Raw genomic sequence first — 23,676 nt, forward strand, 5'->3', positions numbered from 1 at the left:
ATGCTGTAAGTGGGCTAGACTCTTGAGGTGGAAGTGAGGTCCCGAGCCACCTGTGCTGCGCTGATTCCCATGTGCACTTCTCCAGCTCTGATCTTCACCCTCTGTTGCAAACTTCCACACCTGTGTCCCCACGGGAGACTCTCATACGTAAGCACGCCCTCTCATCTCCTTCCACCTCACTCTTGCTCACTCTTGGGGACGCACCTGCTCAGCTGCTCATAGCATTTTTAGTTGCACTCACGTTTTCACCATTCCTGCACAAACCCTGTTAGCAAGTCCTGCCCTTTACCTCCCCAGTGCCTCATGGGTCTCTCTCCATTGCCATTGCATAGCTCAAGCCAAGTTCTCCTTGGTTTCTCTAACTCATCCTTCTGAAGGCCACCCCAAAGTCTGTTTCCCCCCACCACACCCCCTGCAAACCACTCCCTGTGCAGGAAACTGAGGATGTTTAAGACTAAAATATTTTATATTTTCAATACTATATACTCTATATTTTATAGCTTGTAAAGCACAATAATAAAATAACACTAGAGACTCCCTCTCCCTCAACTGAAGAATTAGCAGAATGTTCTTGCAAAAATTAAATCTGAAGATTGGGGATGTGGCTCAGTGGTAGAGCACTTGCCTGGCATGTATGAAGCCCTGGGTTTGATCCCCAGCACTGCCAAAAGAGAAAAAAAACTTAACGTCTTAATATGTTACTCTCCTCTGCTTAAAACTTCCAGTGGTGGCTGAAGGTGTGGCTCATGTGGTAAGCAGAGTGCCTACCTAGCAAGTGCCAGATCCTGAGTTCAATTCCCAGTGTCGCCAAAACCAAAACCAAAACAAAACCCCCCAATGGCCTCTGTTACAACTAAAACACAACACTTACTCCTTAGTTCTCTAAACTCTCCTCTTTCTGCCTGAGATCCTATCACATTGGTCTTCTTTCCTGCTCCTAGGACATGCCCCGGGGCCTTTGCACTCACTGATGTCTCTGCCCTAGATCTTCAGAGAGCCAAGTCTTTGTGTCATTCAAGTCTCACCTTTCTAAAGAGACCTGTCATGACCCCCTTATCTCAAGAATACTTCTACATGAGTCCTGATTCATTTTCTTCAGAACACTTGTCACTACCCAAAGGTACCTAATTCATTTTTTTTTATTCTTTGCTTCATGAGAGCGGACAGCTCGCCTGCCTGGATAATCCCTTTATGTCTAGGACATAATTGTGCGCAATAAACATTTGTTGAGTAAGTACACAAACCAATACACTTGAACTAAGCTATAAAGAGTGAATTGTGGTTAACACTTCGTGTTTGATTTCTCTTTGAGTTCCTTGTTTTAGAGTTCATGTCATTCTTTCATGAGAATGATCAGCCCCAGAAACCCTGAAAACGTTAGCGCTGTGTGGGAAACCGGCGTTTCTAAATCTAGCTTGGTTTGGAGCACTGGTGACAACTTCAGGTTTGCCTGCACGCCCCCCACCTGAGGCAGGTAAACAGGTGGACCATGTTCTCTTTCACAAGAGGCAGCCATGAAGCAGGCCCAGCCTTGAGTGCTGTCTGCCTGATTTAGCCACATCATATGATTCTATGACATTTATACCGTGTGTTTTCCTGGGGGCCATTGATAAACCGCACATCTCCTTTCTACTTTCGCGCCTGCTAGACGAGAGGTCGTTTTAGATCACAAGACATCTCGCATTCCAACTACGTCTAACAGTTATTTGATGGCCCAGGTTCCACACACTTCCATCCCTGGGATCTGGCATGCTGGGGACTCAGTGCATAGCAGTCACCTGGGTGGGTTAAAAGTGCAGCCTCTGGGCTCTGATCCAATTTGGTAAGTTTGAGGTAGGACCCAGATTTGTACCTCCTAATCCATCTACATCAAACTCAGGCCGGCTGCCAACTCTGCTCAGACAAGCCCCCAGGGACCTGGCTGGGACTTGCTGGGACTCACAGCTCGGTGCCTCAGGCCTGGGGACACCTGTTACCACTTGGAGCAAAACTTCCAGAAACTCTGGTGTCCCTGTTTGCCCGTGGGTATTGGCTCTCTTTTCCCGGTTCACTGTTTACCAAACGATTCCACACTGCATAGCTAGATAGCTGATTATTCATTAAAAATTTACACTGATACATCTTGCCAAAGGGTGTTTTTTAACAGGCTTTTTTTTTTTTAAGGCACAGTTGTTTTTTTTTTAAAGGAGCAGAATAAGGCATATTGAGGGTTTATTCTTTCTGCAGTTTCCATCAAGGATCCCCTCTTGGCGCTGCACATTGTATGGGCTTGGATAAACGTACAATGACATGTACTCAACCATGGCACCCTCACACAGTCACCCAGAACCAGTTCATCACTGTGAAATTCCTGGGACTCCCTGCCTGCTCATCCTGCTTTCCCTCCTCCAAAGGACACCTCTCACTTTAGTGGGTATCCTCAAAGGATGAAAACTAGCTTTACCACCTCTACACTTTCTTGTTTTCAGAAATGTCTTCAGTCTCAAAGGGTGGTTTTGGATAGTCTTTAGACTTGATATAATTTATTGGGTTGCACCTGAAAGTTATCTAGCTGGGCCCTCCCCCCACAGCCATTGGCTGGGTCACATTCCGGTGCTGCTCAGGCCTGTGCTGTGAGCTTTCCTTGAGGTGCCTGCGGTCCTCACTCATCTGTCACAGTCACAACGAGGGTGCTGGCTGGGTCAGTACCCAGACAAGAGGAGATTCCATGGAGGAGGTACTGGGATTGTATAAAATTCATGTTGGCCCAAGGCTGGGGCTGTCTTCTTTACAGCATCAATTTCCCAAAGTACTGTCTAACCAGCTATGCACTGAAGGCCAAATTTAGGGGCAGCTATGGCTGCCCAGCCACCTGCCTACTTGGGTATTGTAGGGGAGGGGTCCTCTAGAAGGGCCCCAGAGGTGGTGACAGACATACCTTCAAAGAATTTCACAGGGGTTGGGGGGGAAGTGGCACAAACAATGTATACACATGTAAGTAAGTATAAAAAGGATAAAATAAAAGGACGAAGAAAAAAAAAAAAGGATTTCAAAGGGAGCTTTATTTCCTCCACTAGCTCACTGGCTGTGGTTTGCGTGTGGTGTGTCTCCATGTGTTCATACGCTGGCCGCTCTGTCGGTCCTCGGTGTCATGCCGTGAGCTGGTGGAGCCTTTAAGAGTTGGGGCCTTGCACAAGGTGGTTTGACATTGGGGGGCTGCCCTCGGAAGGGATCAGTGGAGTTCTCTCAGGACCGGGTTAGTTTCTGAGAGAACATGTTGTAATAAAAAGATCCATCCTTACCCTCTAGTCCTCTGGCTTCCTGTCTTACCATCTGCCTTCCAAACTGCTGTCCCCTGATGCTTTCCGCCATGTTGTGTTATACTCACCAGTGCAGAGCAGAGTCTGGTGCTGTGCTCTTTCAGCCTCTAAAACAGTGAGTTTATTAGACCTCCACACTGGGCATGGTGACTCATGCCCACATCCCAGTACTCAGGAGGCTGAAGCAGGAGGATTGATAGTTCAAGGCCAGCCTGGGCTACATAGTGAGACCCTATCCCAAACAAACAAAATAGACCTCCTTTTTTTATGCATTACCCAGCCTCAGCTGTTTTGTTACAGCAAAAGAACAGATACCCACTATGGTATCAGCTGCTTCTGCTCATTCCCAGTGTTTAAGCTGAAGGAGTTTTTACCCTCCAGCTTTGTCTGGAGCCTCTACCATTTTTATGACCAAGAGTATAAGAGACAGATGAGCTATCTATGGCTCTCGATAAAGAAAACGACTATTTATTTGTGTTTAGGTTATTGTGGACCTTAACCATCGGCAAGTAGAGAGTGTGATTATAAAGTTTCCATTCTCGCTGATGTTTTGAAGCCTGTGTGTGCGTGTTTAATCTTTTTTTTTTTTTTTTTTTAACAGAAAAGGGCTACATAAAGAATAAGAAGTTGGCTGGAGGGAACTCGTGAGTATGTGTCATGGAGCTTAGTGTCAGGTTCTGTCTGCTCACTGACACCTAGAAGGCTCTCTGTCCCGGGGTGTCCTTTCTTCCTCCACACTGAGGTATGACTTGACACGGTGCACCACCCCTCCTAAGTCAGGACACCACCAGCTCCCCACCCTGTGGGAATGTATTTCCCGGGGGTCTTGGACATCATGTGGGGGGCGTCAGGGTGAGCAGCAGGTTCTGGCCTTCCAGCAAATGCACCCAGACATCTTGGTGACCATCCCCTGGCCCAGCAGTTACAACAGATGACAGATCTGTCGCCTGTGATCACACAGTGACTTGGTCTCCCAGAAGACTAGGGAGAGGTGGGCTCCAGGATTGCTTCCTCCATAAGGGGGTACAGTGAGTCCAACTCCTGTTTTCAGCTAGTCCCCGGGGGGGCCTGATGCATCTGCACCAGGTGGCTGATCCCCTCTCTCAGGTGGCTGGTCCTCACTCCTGAGGCATTGGCAGCTCTAGGACTCTCAAACCTAGAGTCCTGTGTAGCTGGGCCAGGGCTCAGAGAATGGCAGATTCCATGTTCTCCTGGAGTCACACATCAGCTTTTACGTCTGTCACTTTGCAACAACTCACCCCTCACCCCCCCTCGCTCTATGGACTCAAGAAATCACCAGCTACTTAGAGAGTGCAGCCCATGGTGTGGGGGGATGGCCAGGCAAGAATGAATTTTGCGTCAGGACCCTCTCCCTCTCCAGGCAGATCCCTCCCACTTTGGTGACATGCTCTGGGCTCTCAGAGGAGGGAAGAGCAGAGAGGGTCAGGCCCTTGGTAGCACCTGCCTGCCTCTGGTTATTAAAGGCCACCACAAAAAAGCCCCAAATACCACCAAAAAGGGAGCTGTAAACATATGTCCCCCACAGGTTACTCCAGAGGCACCTGCACACCCATGTTTATTGCGGCACTATTCACAATAGCCAAGTTATGGAAACTGCCAAGATGCCCCACTACTGACGAATGGATCAAGAAAATGTGGTATCTATACACAATGGAATTTTATGCAGCCATGAAGAAGAACAAAATGTTATCATTTGCTGGTAAATGGATGGAATTGGAGAACATCATTCTGAGTGAAGTTAGCCTGGCCCAAAAGACCAAAAATCGTATGTTCTCCCTCATATGTGGACATTAGATCAAGGGCAAACACAACAAGGGGATTAGACTTTGAGCACATGATAAAAGCGAGAGCACACAGGGAGGGGTGAGGATAGGTAAGACACCTGAAAAAATTAGCTAACATTTGTTGCCCTTAACGCAGAGAAACTAAAGCAGATACCTTAAAAGCAACTGAGGCCAATAGGAGAAGGGGACCAGGAACTAGAGAAAAGGTTAGATCAAAAAGAATTAACTTAGAAGGTAACACACACGCACAGGAAATCAATGTGAGTCAATGCCCTGTATAGCTATTCTTATCTCAACCAGCAGAAACCCTTGTTCCTTCCTATTATTGCTTATACTCTCTCTACAACAAAATTAGAAATAAGGGCAAAATAGTTTCTGCTGGGTATTGAGGGGGGGGGAGAGGGAGGGAGCGGAGTGGGTGGTAAGGGAGGGGGTGGGGGCACATATGAATAATAAAATAAAAAAAAAAGGATAAGGAAAAAAAATATGTCCCCAACCTTGCTGTCAAGTCATTTGGACCATAAATACTTTCACTGTTTTTAATAATAGCTCTGTTGAGACATACATCACTTACCAGAAAGTGTTCCCTTTTAAAGTTTACAGTGCAAGGTTTTTAGTATATTTTGAGCTTTGCAACCATCACCAATATGTAATTTTTAGACCATTTTCATTACTCCAGAAAGAAGCCCTATCACCTCACTCCTGCCTCTCCCCAGCCCCTGGCTACCACGCTACTATTTCCCGTCTCTATGGATTTATTTATTCCCAGTATTTCATATAAATGGGACATGCAATATGTGTTGTCTAGCCCCAACTTCTTTGACTTAGCATGATTTTGAGGTTCATCCATGTTGTGCCATGTATCAGTAATTTATTGCTTCTTAAGACTACATAATGTTCTATTGTGTGAATATACCAATTAGGCTGGTCCTTTTGTCCATGGATGGATACCTCAGTTGTTTCCATTTTCTGGCTATCATGTACCTTACAGCTATGAACACCTGTGTGCACATTTTCCTGAGGATGTTTGTTTTCTGTTCTCTGGGTCTTCCTAGGAATGGAATGGCTGGGTTACTTTCTTTTTAAATGAATGGAACTTCACTCTGATGTGTGAACTCTTGCTCGTATGCGATTATAGCCAAACATTCTGGGAACGTGGCCTGATCTTTTCCTTGCACAAGACAAAGTGTGTTTGAAGGTGTGGCAGATTGCCTGCTGTTGCTGAGCTAGGGACAAAGCACTGGCTTTGTTTAGTCCCCTTCAGTGTCTCCTCTGCCCTGCTCTGCCCCTCTGCTCTGCCCTGGTCAAGCCCAGGGTGTTTTAGGATACTTCTACCCTTAAGTTCATCTATATATCAGGGTAGTCTGTCTAAGGTGGCATGTCACCCCCTGCCTTAACCTCTCTGGGAGACCCAGTCACCTATGGGGTAACCCCAGCACACATGGGCCAGGACTTGTATGACCTTTACTTCTCTAGCTGCAATGGGAGCTACACAATCAGGAGTGTCCTGAACTTGAACCTTGCCAGTGAAAGCCCGCAGGAGCAACTTATAGGTGACCAGACACTGCTTGCTGTGTTTTGGTCCCATGGAATCCTTTCCCTTAAGTCACCCAATGGTGCGTGGAGTGTCTGTGACATACCAGAATTTGGGATTTAGCAGCAAATGAGACAGACACGATCCCACCTTTCCTTTATAAATCAGCCTTCTTACAGGCCCCCATTAACCTAGCAACGCTTGCCTTCCTTCTGGAAACTTCCATAACTTACATGTTCCCTCTCTGCTTGGACATTACAGGAGGAAGCAGGAGAGGCTCCATGAGGTATGGCTCAGATCCAACCTCAGCTTCTCAGGAACTGTAAATTGTCAGCAAGTTATGCGTCCTTTGAGCTTAAACTGCCTCGTCTGAATGATGGGGATGAGGCAATGGCAGTGTAAATTGTGTGTGTGCGGTGCACTGCCTGGCTGGGAAGCTCACACTTTCTTCCACCGCTGTGTGAGAAGTTAGCAGACTGACTCTAGGGGGTGTTATCCCATTGCCTGGCCGTTGATTTAAGGCATTCTCAGGGGCAGTAACAATTGTTGACTTTGGAGTCCCTCCTTCCTGGCACAACTCCTGAGAATAAATCACTGGCTTGCCCTCCCCTTGTGTTAATCACCTGAGAGGCAGCGAAGCACTGTCACTATGCTGCCAGCTTCGTGTTTTTCTAGTAACAGGCAGAACGGCCCCAGGGCCCAGAGAAGGAATGAATGGCTCAGATGGGCCCCAGGTGACCACACTCAGGGCCCCATCCCTAAAACCGATCTGCTTTCATGGTGGCCTCCCCACCCCCACCCTGGGCTTACACACAGTGCAGAAGCCTGCTTGTGTGGAGAGCACTTCACAGATGGGGACTGTCATGTGAGCAGCCGCCTCTGCTGTCCAGGTCAGATGGACACCAGGCACAGCCGTTTGTAGGGGTAGAGGATACAGTAGAAGCAGGTACAGGAGGCTGGGGCACACAAGGGGCACCTTAGGTCACGCTTTACCCTGCAGACACTTTGTAGGGCAGAGAAGAGACACTGCTGACCCCCTGCAGGGGAGGGCTGGGGGAGAGAGGCTAGGGACAGCATGTGTCTACTGCAGTAGTCCAGGCCAGCATCTTAGTGTCCCCTCCACTAGGGCAGTGATTGTGCCAAGGAGACATTAATGTCAACTCAGTTGAGCAAACACTGGGAAAGTGCTGTGTGTAAAGTGGGTGACATTTGGAGGCATTGCTCCCTGTTTAAAGTGGCCGGGTGTCCTTGTCACAGTCAATGCTGCTGCCAAGTGGCAGGGGCTGTGTCCACTGCTGAGAAATGGGGGAAGAGTGGGAGAAACTGATTTCATCGGTGATTAAGTAAGATGTAATAGATACGGCTAATTACCAGAAGAAGAGGGACGTACAGTCTCTCCTAGGATGGAAGCTTCTAGAAAGCATGATTGTCTTGGCACCAAATCTATGAGGGGAGAGCTGTCTTCTAACTTTACAGAAGTCCCTGTTCTGCTCATGTCCTAAGTGGCCATCAGGGTGTGTGGTGGCCCCGGCCAATGTCAGGACCCAGCTCCCACAGTGAGTTCAGTTAGGAGCATCAGAGTAAAAATGGCTGCTCTCGTCCAAGGAGAGCAACGTGTTTCATCTATGGCTTCATTTGTCCTCAATTCCTCAGCTGTGGACTGCGTGATCCCATATGAGCATGGGGCCATGAGCAAAGCTCGGTTGCAGGAAGTGAGTCCACCAGAGGGGCTTTTAGTGGAAAGAGATTGATTACGAGTTATTGAACGGCCAACTGCATGAGCAGGACACTCATCACCCAAACGCTTGGGGCCAGTGCTTCAGAGTTTAAAACTTCTTTTCGGATTTTCATCTCTAGAACGAGATAGACTGGGGACAGGACCCAAGTTGAACCATGAAACTTGTTCATGTGTCGTACACACCTTCTACACTAACCGGAAGCTGATGGTATACGAGATCATCAGTGTGCCTGACTCTTGACTGGAACTGTCACATGAGGTCAGCTGTCGAGTTTACCAGTGGTGCTGCTGGTGCTCAGAAGACTCCCGATTTTGGAGCATTTTGGATTTCAGATTTTCAGCTTAGGGATGTTCATTCAATCTATATTACATGAGAATTGAAAAAATAGACTCAAGGTTCAGAAATGAATCCTACAGCAACACCTCAGAACCAGGCCATGAGGAAGCTCTACCTCTCCCAGCTCTGGAAACTTCCAGTTCCAGAACCACCTTGCCTCTTCCTTCACCTGATCAGAACCACAGCCTCTCTCCTCTGGCTCCTGAACCAAAGCCCTGCTGTGATCTGAGTACCACATGTAGTGATACTCCCTGAAGCTGTTTCTGCGACCTCTGCTGAGCCAGCATCTGCAAGCTGAACCTGCCTGGACAGCAAGGTGGCGGCCTCCCTCCCTCCATCAGGGCCACCCCCCACCCTGCCCCAGGCCCTGCCCCTGGGGCTCCCCAAGTGCCTAATCAGCTGAACATAGTCATGTGCAAGTCAAGTTCAGTTTCTGCAAAACAGGAAGGAAAGTGGAGAGTGGAAAGAACCTTGACACCAGCTCCATACATGAGCTGCTGGGGGTCACAGGGAATACAGAGACTCAGACTGGTTCCAGACTCAGGAACCATGGAAATCAGGTCTCACCACCATTCCTCCCTGGCATGTGGTCTGACAGGCTGGTTGGTTCACCTTGTACCCCAAGTGCATCCTCCTAACAACCTGTTCACTGCTGTCTGCTTAAAAGAGTCTCTCCCAGCCCTCAAAATACAGTTCAGTTCTTTAAGGAAGACTTCTCTGACTGCTGACATCAAGAGGGTTCCCTCTCCCTGAGCACTCTGTCCTATCACTCACTCCAAACACCTTAGCGTGTGTGTGTCCTCAGTGTGAGAGCCACTGACTGGCCTCTAGTTGCATCCTGTATAACAACCTTAAAGCTCCCATTAGATCAAGAGTCCTATAGAGGTTGGGTATAGTGACATACGCCTGTAATCCAGGCACTCAGCAGCTGAGCAGGAGGATCTTGAGTTGTAGGCCAGCCTGGGGCTACATAACAAAAGCTTGAAAGGATTAATAGTGCCAGCCCTGTGTGTGTGTGTGTGTGTGTGTGTGTGTGTGTGTGTATGTTTTATTGTACTCAAGACCAAACGAGTGACTGGGTGCTGATGGCTCACGCCTGTAATCCTAGCTACTCAGGAGACAGAGATCAGGAGGATCGGGGTTCGAAGCCATCCCAGGAAAAGTTTGTGAAACCTACCTCAAAAAAAACTATCACAAAAAAGGACTGGTGGAGTGGCCCAAGCTGTCAGAATGCTTGCCTGTCCCAGTGCTACCCTCCCCTCAAAAAAAAGATGGAAAGAGTTAACACTGTGAGCTACCGGTACTGTTAACTTAATGTCTTGCTGCAAGTGAGCCCAAGAACTTGACTATCCATTCGGGTCTGGCCTGCAGGCCTCTGGCTCTGTGGAGATGTGACGAGCTGGGTTCTCTTGGGCACACAGCTTAAGTGAAGCATGCGCATGGAGCAAGAAGACTGGGGATGGGCCACCCAGCGTATGCTTTGAGCTTGGCTGTCGGAACTAATTAGAGTTGGTGCAAGTGAAAATGTCTCGTTTCCGTGCTTCTCCAAAACAAGCAGAGTTGAATAAGAGTCCTCCTTCAACACCTGGAAGAACATCCTGTTCTTCCTTTTCAGGAGGCCATCAGGGTGGTTGGTCGTGGCCGGCTTGGTCTGGGATGTTGCAGAGCTCAGTGCTGGGTTCAGATGGGAGAGAGGAGAGAGCTTGGGGAAGCATCAACAGTTTCCCTGCATCACACTCCTCACCTAGAGAAAGGAAGAACTGTTCCGTAACTAGATACAGCTGGAGAACTTATAAGAATTTATTTACCTCAGTTCCAGAGTCCACAAGCACAGTGTCCATGTCCGCTGGACTCTGATGAGGGCCTCTTGGTGGAAGGTGTGACATGAGGGGAGTGTGTGCACGACAGACATGAGGGAAGGGGCCAGGTTTGCCCTCAAACTAGCCCACCATCAGGAACCCAGATGCCTCTTAAAGAACTCTCTGCCTCTCAAGACTACTTTGGGGACCAGGCCTCAGGCTGACTTTTGGTGGGGACAAACCACACTCCAACCACAGCAGAAAACAAGCAGACTTTTGATGGATGCTGACACTTGTCTTCAACACAAATGCAACTTCACTCAAAATCATTATATCTGGTCTGCTTATTCAATAGAAAATACTTTTTCCAGAAAAATCAACGTGGTGTTGTTTAAGAAAGCAGAACTGAAATGCAATCAATGAAAATCCTTCAGAGTATGTCCAACGAGACAATTGCAGTCTGGGTAATTTTGTGCCTCTGTCTGGATTCTTATGCAGACTAAGTACAAATGTGTCAGAACCACACGCCCTTTTATCTGTCTTTCCCATCACTGACTTGCATATATTCACTGGGACAAAGTTGTGATTCACCATGAATTTTCTTAATTCATTTCTATTACTTTCTCATTCATGACTTTTCAAAGAAAAAATAATTTTTTCTCAGTGCTGGGCATTGAACCCAGGACTTTGTGAATGCTGATGCCACAGGCAGTCCTCTGTGTCAGTTCTTTTTTATTTGGTGGGACTGGGGTTTGAACTCAGGGCTTTGAGATTGCAAAGCAGGCACTCTACCACTTGAGCCACTCCTCCAGTCCATTTTGCTCTGGTTATTTTGGAGATGGAGTCTGGAGAACTATTTGCCTGGGCTGGTCTTGAACCTCAATTTCCCGATCTCAGCCTCCCACGTAGATGGGATTACAGGTGTGAGCCACTGGCACCTGGCTTTTTCTTGACCATACTAAGGATTGTAATAGAGTTTTGTTGTTTTCTTTTTTTGGTGGGACTGGGATTTGAACTAAGGACTTTGTGTTTGCAAAGCAGATACTCTACCACTGAGCCACACCTCCAGTCCTTTGTGCCAATTCTCACCTGAAGTAAACAGCCTAGTTGTTTTCCAGACCCTGTGTGTAATTAATTAGCAGCGAAATGTGACAGATGATCACAGTGGGACTCTAGTATTAAAGTATGAAAGACAGGCAATGACCAGGGAGCGGTGGCTTATTTGGGGATTGTCAGTAAGGAAAATAAGTGTGACTTGGGAGATGACACTCTTTCAGAGAAGTGATAGGGAGGTTTGCAGGTGATGCATTTGGTTCCGGTGTTTGGGATGTAACAATGACCCTTGAGGCTATAAGAGTTTGATGCTTTAAAACAGCACGGTCCATACCCAGAACTTAGGCCTGTGGGTGCAGATGGAACATCAGACATGGAGTGTGTGAGCGGGCATCTGTGTGCTCAGAAGCATGGCGACCTGGTCCGAGGCAATCATGTGGCAACATCAGCCTGCCCTAGTTGGCTCAGGCTAGTACAAAGGAGGAAGCCACTTTGCAGTGTTCCAGCCGGGTCATACCCTTTTGCCTCCCCCATGAGTGCTCACCTCTCTATGTAGCTTGTCCCCCTTTCGGTCATGGCACTTGCAAAGCAGCTGCAGAGGAGACACAAGCTTTAAGGCTGGGATTGGATCCAAACCCTCAACTGCCAACTGCATGAAGTCGCTTCCCCCAAAAATGTGACAGGCCGACTGGTCCTCACCCTGTGCAGAACAACCCAACTCTGCTGCCTTGTGTTATCCTTATTTCATCGTACTTTTTACTTTAGAGAGGGGCTTGGTCCGTAGCCCAAGCTGGCCTCGAACTCAACATCCTTCTGCCTCCTGCCTCTGCTCCCTGGGTTGGAATTACAGGTGTGCACAACCACACCCAGTTCCTGACTTGTTTTAAATGACAAGATGCAATGGAAAGATGGCCACAATTTCCTGACTACCATGCCTTTTGTAGAAAGAGTGATACTTCCTCCTGTTAAAAGTGCCATAGTTGGTAAGTATACAAAAAAATTAAATTCAAACATAAATTTGTATAAAAAAGAACTGTTCTTTTAGGAACTATTAAGAAAATGATAAAAGTCACAGACTGGGAGGAAAATCTGCAGGACACAGTATCTTGCAAGGGACTTCTATCCAAAATATATGAAGAATTCCCTCAAATATGCAATAGCAAGTGTCAACTAAAAACTGAAATTCCAAAAAGAGAATTTCTGGAAGGAGATGTATGAATGCCCAAAAGGTACACAAAAAGATCCTCAACATTATCACCAGAAAATTTTAAATTAAAAGCACAGTAGGATACCATCACTCTTGAAGATGTAAGTGTAGGTAACAGCTTTCTGAATAGATCACCAACTGCTCAGGAAATAAGAGCAAGAATTGACAAATGGGATTGCATCACATTGAAAAGTTTCTGCACAGCAAAGGAAACATTGAACAGAATCAAGAGACATCCTACAGAATGGGAGAAAATCTTTGGCAACTCTTCATCAGATGAAGGATTAATATCCAGAGTACATAAAGGGCTCCAAAAATTAAACACCCAAAGAGCATATAATTCAATTAATGAATGGGAAAAGGAATTGACAGACAGTTCTCAAATGAAGAAACACAAAGGGTCCATAAACACATGAAGAAATGTTCAGCATCCTTAGTCAGAATGGAAATGCAAATCAAAACTACACTGAGATTCCATCTCATCCCAGTCAGAATGGCCATCACCAAGAAAACAAACCCATTAAAATTGTTTAAATAGAGGGAGAATAGTAAAAGAAACAGTAATAGAGGGGTGAATTTGATCAAAGTACATTGCATGCATGTATGGAAATATCACAGTGAAACCCCTTTGTACAATTATTGTACAGTGACAAAGAGAAAGAGAGAAGGATGGCGACAATCCAAAAGAATGACTATCGTAAGTGCTGACAGATGTGGTGCTCCTGAGACTCCTACACTGCTGATCAGATAAAAATGGCACATCACATGGAAAAACAGATTGGTTGTTTCTTATAAAGTTAGACTAGCACAGCTGCATTTTTTTTAAATTATCAGGGGTACATTTTATTCCTCAAGACATTACATGCTTACTTTCCTGGAAAAGCACACCAGTGCATCAAGTTCTGTTTCTGCAGAAAATGTGCACCTTCGAAATGGTGTGACAGTGTCCCCCTCAGGCAGGACCACTGCAGCTGGACACAACACAGGCACAGGAAGCAATTCCTCTAGCACTAAGCTGGCCTCTGAGGCCCAGGTGCGAGGGACTGCTCTTCCCAGAAGCACACACTGGATGCCTTCCTCTGGGTCTTGGCAGCCAGCATCCCTCCGTGACCGCTCGGATCTGTGTGCCCAGCCTGGCATGCAGATGGTGTGGTTAAGGATGAAGTTACGGGGTCATTCATGGGTGTGTCCATGACAAGAGATGCATGCCAGTTCACATGGACCCCTCAGTGGAGAGCAGAAGCGGGTTGATGTACTTGAAGCCCTTGGACTGGTCAATTCTCTTATGACGTCCTCGTCACCTGGGGTCAGCTGCACAGGCTCACTGTGAGCCATGTGTCACCTGTGATCTGTGGCTGGAGGGGAGGTAAGGCCTGCTTCTCCTCCAGCAGGTTCCTGTCTGTGCTTTGGAAGAAGGTGTGGGACTTGATGTCCGAAAACCCAGTCCGTGGCCAGCAGCCAAGTCTCTCTTTGGGGTCCTTATTTAAAAATCTTTTCAAGACGTGAGGCTTTAATGGAGAAGAAGTGGGGGATAACTTGGAAAAGGTAGTCCTCTATGCCGTGTCAGGGCTGTCAGTGATGATGCTGAAGGGGGAATGCTCAGCCATCATCTCAAACGTGAGTACACCCAGCACCCGCCAGTCCACACTGAACCCATATCCCCCAGCAGGATTTCTGGGGCGATGTAGTTTGGGGTTCCGCAGAAAGTGCTTGTCGTGTCACCAGGGCCCAGACCTTCCTTGCACATGCGGTAGTCTGATGGGGCTGAGCAGGGAAGTGTCAGCTTCAGGTTCTGGTAGATGATCCCTCTCTCGTGCAGGCAGGTTGAGGGCGATGCAGATCTCAGCAGTGCAGAACCTGGCATGGCCCTTCAGAAGTTTCCCGTCTCTGCATGTGGCACAGGAGATCTCCCCTGCTGACTGGACTCTGTGACAGGAACCTCTGGCTTGCTGTCTGGAAGGAGGCGTGTAGGCCTGGGTTGTATTTTTCCCAGAGAGAGCATTTTGAGATGTAAGAAAAGGCTCCATAGTTGTTGGGCCTTAGAGAAAACACAACTATATACTTATTCCTTCTGTGCTTTCTAAGAGAACTGCGGTGGGAAGATAGGCAGGGAGTGGTGTTATGGTAGGTGAGGAGGTCATTGCTCCTTGACTAAAGAGGTGGAAAGATCTAGGAAGTCACAGGTCTCAGAATTATTTATATGCGTCATGTTTTGACTTCCAACTCTTTCCTCTTCCATAACAAAGGTTTTTAGCAAATTCATAGGACTGCTGTGGCTTGAGCCATACTTCCAGTCCTTAGTAAGGCTCTTCAATGTCCCTTAAAGGTCCATGTGTTGAAGACTTGGTCCCCAGCCTGTGGCTCTATTAGGAGGGTGGAACCTGCAAGAAGTGGAGCCTACCAGGAGGAAATTAGTTCCCTGGGGACATGCCTCTGGAGGGATATTGGCCCTGGTGCCTCTTCTCTCTTTTTGCTTCTCAGGTACCCTGAGGTGAGCAGTTTCTTCTGCCACCTGCTCCCTGCCATAACGTGCTTTCTTCCCATAGGCCCAAAAACCATGTAACCCACCACCACAGAGTGAAACATCTGAAAATGTGAGCTCAAATCAATTTTCCTCCTTCTAAGTGGTTTATCGCAGATATTTTGTCACATGACAAAAAGCTGACTGATAAATATGATTCAAAAAATTCCCTTTCTGGACGTATAAATAAAAACACAGTTTTACAAAAGACTTGTATACCAACAGTCACAGAAAAGTTATTCATAAAAGCCAAAAACTTTTGTGTGGACACTAAACAACTCAAGTGTCCATCAACAGGTGAATGAAAAAACTGTGCCCTGTCCAAACAGTAAACGTCATCCACATTCAGCAATTACAAAAAGAGCTCCTGGTACCTGACCACATGGATGACTCTCAACCCCACTATGATTCGAGCAAAAGAAGCAGACACACGGGACTTCATACTGTGACCCCCCTGCAGGAAGTCCTAGAACTGTAGGAACTCACCTCTAGTGACAGGGATACTTGCCTGGGGTCAGAAGTTAGAGGGAGAAGAAGTCACTTCAAAGGGCACTGAGACGTTCACCCGATGAGTAAAATGTTCCATATCTGGATTGGGACAGGGGTTACATGGACGAACACCTTAGTCAAAAGTCACCGAAGCAGGGCTGGAGGTACAGCTTGGTGGCAGCACACTTGCATAGCTTGGGCTCAATGCCAGCAACACACATGCACACACACACACACACACACACACACACACACACACACACGCACGCACTTCACCGAAGGGTAAGGGTATGTAAATTCGTTGGTTTGCACACAGAACAGACTTCTGAATCTATCATCTGTGGAATACTCCATCTCTTCCAGGGTGGCATTTTTCAGTGTGGATGTGACAGCAATTGTTCCTGGATTCAGCATCCATCATCATCTTGAACAGGACCCATCTTTACCTGGTTTTTGTATACTCTTCGGAGGTCAGGAAGTTACTTGGCTTATTCAGCAGATTCTGCATTCACTCCGAAGTTTCCATTTTAAGCATGGCTTTGAATTTCCCCTGTAGCACTGCTGTTCTGTTAGAGTTCTTCACAAAAGTGCATCTTAAGAAGAAAAATTCAGGACGTTGTGCCATAGACAGGTGCACGGAGCCTGGTCTTAATTTCCATTGTATTTTCAATTTGAAACCATGTGCAAGTGACATGTCATGTACCTGTTATAAAAAATGTCTTTTAAAAATGAAAAAGAGCCTGGTGCCAGTGGCTCATGCATCCTAGCAACTTGGGAGACTGAGATCAGGAGGATTGTGGGTTTGAGGCCAGCGTGGGCACAAGACCCCATCTCCAAAATACCCAGAACAAAAAGGGCTGGAAGTGTGGCTCAAGCAGTAGAGCACCTGCTTTGCTAGCGTGAAGCCCTGAGTTCAAACCCCAGTCCCGCCAAAAAAAAAATTCATTAATTAAATTAAATAAATAAGAGCTAAGAACCTCAAACAACGCTCCTGCTCCAGCCCCATCACACATTTGGCCACAAGTTCTCTTTGCTGCCCCTGGCCCCTCACCGTGGAAGGGAAAGGCAGTCCATGCAGAAAAGGTATCCCAGGTTACTCCTAATACCCAAACATCTCACTTCCTCATCAACCCTCATAAATCACAGCAAAGGTGAATATGGCAAGGAATTGTGAAAGGGTAAACACAGAAGGAAATTCATAGGTGGCCCCAGGCACGCTGGCCAGGACTGTGACTCAGCCTCAGCAGCAGAAGGACCTGTTCCCCGGGATGGGCATGTCTGTGCCATGTGGATGGTGACAGCCTCTCACCTTCTACTCACTGGCCTTTACTGGGACCCCACAGACAGATGGAACAAGCACATTCCAATGGCCAGATAGGTGACCAGAAAGATGGAATAGAAATCAACTTCACATTCAGAGTGGAGGTGCAAATAAAAACAGTTCCTCGGGGAACCCGAATTCTTGTCCATCATGAAAGGAACTCGGTAATATGTGCCAGGACTTTTTAAGCTCCTTTCTCTGCTAATAATTCATCCTAAGTAAATAAATATTTACATAGCTTTATGTGCAAAACAGTTCATAGAAAATAATTTGTACTACCCCATATACTGACAACATCCTAGCTATTCCATATGTCCACTATAATATAGGGAATTTTAAAACAAATTATGGCAATATGATGAACACTATTCGCACAAAACTAAATTGCTGATCAGCCATTCTAAACTTGTCCTCCCAAAAATCACAATAATGCAGCGTTAGAGGTCTGACATCAGACTGGCTGCTTGCAAATCCTGGGCCCTCTGTGGGGTGCTGGAACATTTCTTCAACCTGCCTCCAAGCCTCCGCTTTCTCTATAGAATTAAGAAAAGTCCTGACATAATAAGAGCTAAACAAACACGGATGTTGGCGACTTTGATGGCACACAGAAGTCACTTAGGGCCTTTCAAAAACACTGTGGCTTGGCTATCACACCCAGAAGTCCTAATGTGACTGGCAGGTGGTATAGACAAGGCATCCTGGATGTTGGAAGATCCTTACACAGGCTGTGATTCTGGTCGTGAGAGGGTAACTTGTCTTGCTAATGTCAACTGCAGAGTGTCATCAAAATAGAAACAACAGTTGGCAATCCTGGGAGACCCACCAGAAGCAGAGGTGGGGGGCGTGCATGGACAAGCACACTAGTGTGCCACACAGTCTGCCTTGTCTTTGAGGGCTCTGCTCTGTCCAGTAGCCTAAATGAGAAGCCAGAGGGGTGTTTGAGCAGAAACTGGCAATAATATTGTGCCAAAGACACAGAGGTTGAAGTTCAGAACTGCCACCACAGGTGAAAATGGAAAATAAAAATCCTGGAAAGGAGAATGAATGCATGGCAAACCATCAAATCAGAGTGCAACTCTTGTAGCTCTGTGGCTACTTTAGGAACTGTGTGTGTGACATGGGGGAAGAGATGGCAGGAACCCATCAGAGAACGGTTAGCTAGAGGTCAAAAGCTGCATCTCGTCAGATGCTGGGTGCTCTGCTCTGAGTTCAAGTCCCACTTAAGGTTTGGCAAACACTGCAGGCTCTTTCTGAAAAACTAGAACCACACTTTAGATGTAAGGACCATGTCCCAGGAGAATGACAAAACCTGAAACCATACTTTCACAGATCCAGGTGTTCATCAGTCACTTAAATGCCTTCACGAACCAAACAGTACATTTGAAAAGAAGGTAGTGGAATTCAGGCTCTCTACCACATACCCACTGCCGCCCAAACTGTAATCATTCTTTTTAACAGGCAGCAAGCAAGCACACTCAAGATAATAGAAACAGGCCTATGTATAACCTAGATATTGAACTTATCAGACAGGCAATTTTAACCAGCTATTATAAATGTGCTGTGGGGGCTGGTGGAGTGGCTCAAGAGGTGGAGCATCTGCCTAGCAAACATGAGGCCCTGAGTTCAAATCCCAGTACTGCCAAAAAAAGGTAAATGTGCTAGAAGATTTACAAGGGGGGGATGGAAAGAAGGGGCAAAGAGGCAGGATCTCAGTAGAGAAATAGAAATTTTTTTTAAAGGAATTCTAGAATTGACAACTCTAACTAGAATTTAAATTCATTGTCTTCACTAAAGACTCCACACAACAGACGAGGGGATCATGGACTTGCAAGCAAGTGACAGAAGTCATCTACTTCCTGAAGTACCAAGAGGAAAGAAATTTAAACCAAATAGAACACCTGAGTCCTGAGGAGCAGTCACAAATGGCTGGTCTAACATGTACAACTAACTGGAGGACAGAGGGAGAGGACAGAGAGAGGTCAGCAAATGAAATATTTAATGAGGCAATGACCATTTTCCCCAAAGTGAAACAAGACAACCCACAGATCCAGGTTGCTAAGCACCCCAACCTAAAGGACCTATCATGGTCAAGTTTCCAAAAATGAAATAGAAAGAAAACATTGGGGGGGAAGAAAAGACACATTAGATTCAGGGCAATGGCAAAAATAACCATTGGCTCCCATCTCAACAGAAAGAATAAAAGTTGGAAGACACTTGAAAACATCTTTAAAGTGCTGGGAACATACCAGTCTGCAGTCCTGTGTGAAGCAAATATCCTTTGAAGATATACACAGAGTAAGGATATTTTTTGGCAAAAACAGAAAATTCATTGTAAGCAAATCCTCCCTGCATGAATATTTAAGAAACTCTTCAGGCTGCAGGGAGATGATCCCAGATGTAAATCGAATCTGCAAGAAAGACTGGCCATCAGCACAATGGGAAACCTGTGGGTATGTGTTAAAGGTCATTTTTTCTTAATTATTTAAAAAATATTGTCTATAAGATGCAAAAATAATAAAAACATGTTTGTTATATGATTTATCCCTAAGTAGAAGCTGTCGAAGCTAACATAAGAAGAAATAATGTGAATAGCCATTTTCTATTAAGGGAACTGAATTTTTCATTTAAAAACTTTCCCACAAAGAAAAATGGCAGGCCTCTATAGCTTCACAGGTGAGTTCTACCAAGCATTTAAGGAAGAAATAATATCACTCCACCAAAACTCTGTCTGAGCAGAGAGAAATAATTAGAAGGACTGTTTCACAGGTCATTCTATGAGACAATCACCCAAGACCACAAGCAGCCAGAGGCTGCAAAAAGAAACCAAATGAGCTATGTGCCAGTGTCCCTCCTGATCGTCAGTGCTGTGATCCTAAAAAGGGCCTAGCAAATTAACTTTGGCTTATGTATGATAAAGGTGTTAGCCCCTATTTCTTTTATTTTCTGTTTTAAAATTGACATATATTTTACATACTAGATCTTAAGTGGATATGGTTTGAAAAGTATATACAATATACAACCTTCTAACTATAAGAAAAATCAGTCAAGTGCTGGTGGCTCATGCCTGTAATCCTGGCTGCTTAGGAGGTAGAGATCAGGAGGACCACAGTTCAAAGCCAGCCCCTGGCAAATAGTTCATGAGACTCCATCAAGCAGTAGAGTGCCGGCCTACCAAGTGTGAAGTCCTGAGTTCAAACCCCAATACTGCCAAAAAAAAAAAAAAAGTCAAGATAGAGAATATTTCTATGTAGAACACTTCTAATTGACCCCTGAAAGGCCTGTGACCTTCAAAGGTCAATATTACCTTGTTATGATTTCTGCCCTATAGAGTATTTTTAAAGGTTAATTTCATATAAACATAATGCATTATTAATTTTCTTGCATGGTTTCTTCTCAACACTGGGTCTTAGAGATTTACTACATAACTTTACTAAGCTACGTAGTACTCCATTATGTGAACATATTATCTTTTATCCATTGACCTGTGAGAGAGCATTTAAGGTTTTTTCAACTTTGAAGAACAAAGCTACATGCCAGGCATGGTGGCTAATACTGTAGTCCCAACTAATCAGGAGGCAGAGATCTGCAAGATAAAGGTTGAGGCCAGTTCAGGCAAAAGTTAGTGAGACTCCATCTCAACCAAGCAAGCCCAGTGTGGTGGTACACATTTGTAATTCCAGCTATGAGGGAGGCGTAGCAGGTGGATAGGCATCTAAGGCCAGCCCTGGGCAAAAATCTGAAACCCTATCTGAAAACTAAAGCCAAAAAAAAGAAAAAAAAAAAAAGCTGGTGTGAACATAGTGCTTATGCTTTTGTGTGTATTACACACAAGACCAGAAAGATCCCATATAGACACTGGTTATTCAGGGCTGCAAGATTATAAGTGATTCTCTCTTCCTTTGATTTCTTCCTTTACACTGTTTACATACTTTCAAGTTTTTTATAATGGACATGCAAGACAGAATCAGAAACAATGAAATTAAGAACAAATTTCATGATATCTGAAGAGCGTGGGGTTCCAGGCCAGTCGTGACCCAGCCCCATGGGGCCAATACCCCAGGTCTGTGCCGGGATCACCAGTGACAATCAGGGGTGCCCTCAGTGTCTCCTGCCGCCCCGGACATCTCTCTGGGCAGATCTCCACTCCAGGTCCAGCCTCTTCTGGAGCCCTGGAATCTGTGGCTTGACTTTGCTTCTCCAGTAGTTGCAAGTCACTAGTGGCTTGGGAGTGAAAGTACAGCCCGATGTCTTTCTTCTAGATTCTGAGTGAGCCTCCTCGGTTTCCCTGGGAGCAGTGGGGACAATGTGACTTTCCCTGATGGGACAACTAGAGAAATGCACCTGAGATACTCCATAGGCGCCTTACAGTCAACTGGAGATGCATCCATTCCACTTACTGGAAATTTAAAGATAAAATGTTTTGTATGCAAACAATACACAGGTTGGTGGTGTAGTGGTAGTAATAGGTGAAACACGTCCACCACAATGCCAAATTTCTTGGGTGTATCCTGGCTTTTCTCTGCCTGTGGTTCTAGCACCTACATTGTATCCAGTTTGCACAGGAGAAAACTGAGCCCAAGTTGGGTGCCAGTGGCTCACGCCTGTAATCCCAGCTACTCAGGAGGCAGACATTAGGAGGATCAGAGTTTGAAGCCAGCCCCAGGCAAATACTCACGAGATCCTATCTGGAAAAAACCCTTCACGAAAAAGGGCTCAAGGTGTAGACCCTGAGTTCAAGAAAAAAGAAAGAGAAAAGAAAAAAAAAAAAAAAAAACGAGCCCAAGAGAGGTAAGAACACTCTCAGTTCGTAGTTGCCGTTTCATGGCGGCAGAGCAGAACCTGAACTGAGGTCAGTCTGACACCAGAGCAGGCTCAGCGGTCCCCTCAACACAAGAAATGTCCACGTCTGGATCCTCAGGACCTGTGAGTGTGACCTTCTTTGGAAAAAAGATTTCAGAATAACTCCTGGATTAAATGCAAAGACAGTGCCCTTCTAAGAGCGGGGTGGAGGGACATTAGAGGAGAGATGGGAGTGACACGGGCCCGAGAACACCCGCAGCCACCAGAAGCCAACAGGCAAGGAAGGCCCCCTCCCCTGGAGTGCTTGGGGGGACTGCAGCCCTGCTGCCCCTTCACTCTGGACGTCTGGCCTCTAGGACTGTGAGAGAACAAATGAGTGTGCTGTAATCCCCGTTGGGTCACTGTCATGGCAGTGCTGGGGCATCACATGACCTCAGCCCTGAGTTTGAACCCAGCACTGTCTCCACCCCATCAAGAGGCTCACCTGCTGTGGTGCAGTCATTGACGACTCACTGACCCTTCCTCACACCATGGCCTACTTCCTATTGAGTCTGCTGTCCTGAAAGATCTGAATTTGAGCAAGTGCCTAGCGAGCTCCACTCCTGCCACCCTTTCATGTGGTTAAGCTCCAGGTGCTTAGGACGGTGTGACCATGGAATCTGCCACGGAACATTCCTGTGCAATAAAGACAAATGGTTCCATCTGTGGGGACAGTTTCCTCTGGGGCTTTCCACAGGGTCACTCTGTCACCTCAAAGTCATCCCAGTAATTTTACAATGAACAGAGCTCTTGGTTTTGATCCATGATGGAATTCATCCTTTCAACGACTCCCCCTGGGATCAGGAGTGCTTGCTGTAAGTCAATCAATACATCAGTAACAAAAGTGTAGAGTCCCTCTAAAACAGAGGAATAATCAATTTTCAGAGTAGGAATATGAATTTCAAAAATGTTTATCCTTAAGGTGAATTTTTTTTATTTTGGTGGTATGGGATTTGAACTCAGGGCCTCGCATTTGCTATGCAGACACTCTACCACTTGAGTCACTCCACTGCCAGCCCATATTATGATTATGGGTTTTTTTTTTTTTTGGGACAGGATCTTGTGAACTAATTGCCCAGGGCTGGCTTCAAACTGCTATCCTCCCGATCTCTGCCTCCCAAGTAGCTAGGATTACAGGTGTGATCCATCAGCACCTGACTCGTAAGGTAATTTTTAAAATGTTTACAGCAAAGACTGTAAATCCACAAGAAGGCATCTTTGAACCACCTGGATTGGAACAAATGCTGGTGCAACCTCACTCAGTCTTTCCCTTCCTCACAGTGTTTTACTTGCTAAGGCTTGACTTTAAGCATGTGGGTGAATGTATTGAATGCACAGCAAAGAGAGGCTGATTTCCCTAGAGAGATTCCCGAGACTCACTGGGAAGAAACCACTTGAAGTGCAGGCCTCAGCTGATGGAAAGCAGAAACCAATTTTCCCCTTAGTTCATCTGCAAATGCGAGCCAATTTGGGAGGGCTGGAAGCCATCTCTGGACTTCTCTGCTCTGTGCTGTTGACCCTCCCCTCTATTGCCTGGTTATTCATACTGAAAACATTTTATATTCATACTTTCTCTAAAAGCAAGGAAAGATTCAGGAAACAGGGGTGAAAGAAGTGACTTTGAAGATCCTGGTTCTGGGTTCAATCCCCTTTGCCATAAAGATAATTTTTGGGGGCAGCACAGGGGTTTGACCTCAGGGCTTCAAGCTTGCTGGGCAGGTGCTCTACTATTTG

The 23,676-nt window shown here is 46.2% G+C and overlaps 1 pseudogene; it reads right to left on the reverse strand.

Moving 5' to 3' along the window:
* Window positions 1–438: 438 nt before the first annotated feature.
* On the reverse strand, window positions 439–22,405 carry LOC141411371 (protein kinase C zeta type pseudogene; annotated as a pseudogene).
* Between the last annotated feature and the right edge of the window lie 1,271 nt (window positions 22,406–23,676).

The sequence above is a fragment of the Castor canadensis genome, chromosome 10, assembly GCF_047511655.1.
Source record: "Castor canadensis chromosome 10, mCasCan1.hap1v2, whole genome shotgun sequence".
In the NCBI taxonomy this organism is placed as follows: domain Eukaryota; kingdom Metazoa; phylum Chordata; class Mammalia; order Rodentia; family Castoridae; genus Castor; species Castor canadensis.